Source organism: Papaver somniferum, chromosome 3, assembly GCF_003573695.1.
Source record: "Papaver somniferum cultivar HN1 chromosome 3, ASM357369v1, whole genome shotgun sequence".
Classification (NCBI taxonomy): Eukaryota; Viridiplantae; Streptophyta; class Magnoliopsida; order Ranunculales; family Papaveraceae; genus Papaver; species Papaver somniferum.
In genome coordinates, this window is record NC_039360.1 from 155,676,754 (window position 1) to 155,679,923 (window position 3,170).

Here is a 3,170-nt window from a genome sequence, read left to right on the forward strand (position 1 = left end):
GACGGACGAGATGGTTTACGACATATATTTGCGACCGTTAATGAAATTTTAGGGGTTTTAGGAGGTGCGCAAGCATCCCTCTTTGGCTGGATCGAATCCTAGCATGGGAGCTATTTTTGAGTGGGCCGATTGATAGGTTTTGTAAACACCTAATTTTATATCTAGTATTTATGCTTTCTTTGCTATTATTCTTGTGAATTGCATCTCTTATGTGCGACTTTGAGTTTATTAGGTGCAATGGAGTCCTTGGGAGAAAATACGAAGAAATATATCTAAATGGAGCAAAAAGAGCAAAATGGTCATTTCACAAGCAAGTATTAGTAGCAGACCAGCCAAGGTTAAGGGGCAACCCATTTTAGTGTTAAAAGCACCCGGTTAGATACTCATGGCTCCTATGTATTAAGCTAGCCAGGGTGTCATTGGGCGGCCCATAATTTTACCCAGATCCAGACCGAATTCTTATACTCTAACCCTAACTCAGAGAAGTCATTTTCTCTTCTTTCCCCAAATTAAGACAGCGTTGAAATTGAGAGAAAAGAAAATAGAAAAGCTGCGCAGCAGCCATGAGACCAAGAGAGGAGATCGAAGAGAGGAGAAAATAGTTTGGAAATTAAGATGAAGAAGAGTAATGGGTTCGAATTTCTGGTGCTGTTGGTGGCCGATGGTTGGAATTGATGATACTGTTAGATTAAAGACGAAGAAGAACACACATAAACAAATGAGATGATCGAAATTGTGAGATGCTGTGGATTTTCCATGGGATTGTTGAACTGAGGTTCGTAAAGATGTTCGTTTGAGGAACTGCTGACTGAATTCGTGATGAGTCTGTCTTTGATTTCAAGACTGGCGCAGTTAATTTGAGAAATTGGGTATCAATCCATTCGAATCTTGTAATGTGGTAGATAGAAGCAGAGAAGTTAGGGTTTTGGAACTGATACTGGTTCGATGTTACTGGCGGATCTAATGGGTTCGAGATGATTTCAGAAATGAAGATGGGTTTCAGATGAGAAGGTGGTGCTGCTGATAGAGGCAGAAGGGTAGAATTCGAACTGTAATTGGGTTGATGTTGCTCCATTGAGTGGTCTGTGATGTGAATCCAAAGAGGAGAAGTTGCTGCTGTTGTACAAAGTTATGAGACTGGAAGTTGGTTGTGCAGCTGCGATGAAGGGGTTATTGGTATTGGAGGCCTGTATACAGTGAGATGGTGGTGGCAGTGAAGAATTGATTGGATTTGCAATTGCAGAAGAAGGAAGCAGATTGCAGGTGGTTATGCTGGTGTCAGGTTATTGCGTCACAACTGAGACAAGAAATGGGTATTGCTTGCAATTGAAGCTGTTTATGTTTACTGGCTTAGATGTATGTGTTAGGCTGTTGTGCATGAATGTTGCAGTTGAAGGAACTGTGTGTTAGGGATTGGTACTGAACAGTTGATTGAGTGGTCCTGAGATGGAACTGGTGATGTTGCAGGTGAACAAGAAATGCTCTACAGCTGGTTATGATGAATTGCAAGGGTTCTGGTTTTGTTACTGAGAGCATGTACTTGAATCAGTTGGCTATGGAATTGATTAGATGAATGTTAGGAGCTGTGCAGCTGAGTCTGACAGTGGTGTTATGGCTGAGATGGAGATTTAAGGGAAGTTCAGATGCCGCAGGGTATGATGAAGGGTGTTCATAGAATATTCATATGGTATTGATTGAGCACTGGTTAAACTGGGTGTGTTCGATTCTATTGAAAAGAATGAATGACTGCAAGGGAAATGGCTAGTGGAGCTGTAGAACTGGAATTTGTTGGCTTAAGAATTGTTGCAGAGTGCTTGTGTTGATTGCAGTGGGCTGTGGCATTATGTAGCTACTAGAGAGAGTTGCAGGTGAGATGTTGCTGCGATTGTTTATAGGGAAGCTAAGATGATTTTGGTGGAACTGAAGCTACAAATTGAGAAGCAGCTGACGATGTATGGCTTAGGCTGCGTATGTGGATTGCAGTTTGTTAGAATTCTGTGACTAAACTGTAGTCATACAATTAAGTAGGAGCTGCAAAGAAGTTGAATTGCTATGGTGCAGTGGCTATGTTGCAAAGAATGGTGTTGTGGAGTTGTGAACTGAGTTGGCTTCGCAGGCATTTCAGCATTCCAGCTGGAGCAGGGAACAAGTGATGTTGTTGTTCACAAAGTCAAGAAGATGAAGAATGAAGGGGATGAACTCGTAATGGTTCATGACTGAGATGGAGTCGCAATGGCTAATACATGGATTGAAGGCAAAGAAATGAGGCAGCTGAGTTAAATGGTGCTGCAATGATCAAATGGAAGTGAAGGATAGAAGTTACAGAGTTGGTGATGCACAATCATTGTGCAGCAGCAAAGCTCTAGCCTGCGAAATGGTTTTGGCTTAGAACAAGTCAGCTGAGTTAGCCTTAACTCAGACCCGACTCATCTGACTGGTACCAACTGACTGACTCGGGTGTGACTCAGTGAGTTCGACCGATTTAACTCGTTGACCGGTGACCGGGTGGACTTTGCCGGTCACCTGGGATGATTTCCCGCCGATTTCCGACCAGTTTCCGGCGACATTATTTTGGACATATTTTCTACATGGGTTCTTCACACACATGGACTTGGTGGACTTCTTGGTGATGGGCTTTTGAAGACTTGACCTAACAAGAGCTACAAAAAGAAAAGTTTTCTACTTTCTTTTATCACGTATTATTCTTGGAGCTTTGGGGAGATAGCCGCGACTAGGGTTTGATTTCGTTTATTTTTCATCTTCTTCAATTTATTTCTGATTATGGTTATGATGAACTCAAAAGCTATGAGTAACTAAATACTATTATTGGTTATGGGATAAAAATTGATTTCTCAAGTATGATATTTAAATCAATGGATTAGTTTTGTCTCAACTTTTTTGTTTATGTTTCATTGTTAATATTGTTGCATGATTTGGGTGCTAGTTTGATTAAGTCCGGAATCAATTAGATTGGTCTTCATATCTATTGCTAGATTAGGTTTTTATAATACGAAAAAAGTGATAAATTTCTGATTACAAGTAGCATAAATGTGAGTAGTGCTTGTAGTGATATATCCTATTAGTTACATATGAATCATAACCTTTGTTAAAACGAATTGGTGCTTTTACATATTTGTTTGCATTTATTAGTCTTATTTCATAGAACTTAA

The 3,170-nt window shown here is 40.4% G+C and overlaps 1 long non-coding RNA gene across 1 annotated transcript; it reads left to right on the top strand.

Moving 5' to 3' along the window:
• Window positions 1–485: 485 nt before the first annotated feature.
• On the top strand, window positions 486–2,890 carry LOC113357721. The gene is made up of 2 exons (XR_003363889.1): window positions 486–1,356; window positions 1,468–2,890. It is a non-coding gene; the product is annotated as an uncharacterized LOC113357721 (long non-coding RNA).
• The last annotated feature ends 280 nt before the right edge of the window (window positions 2,891–3,170 follow it).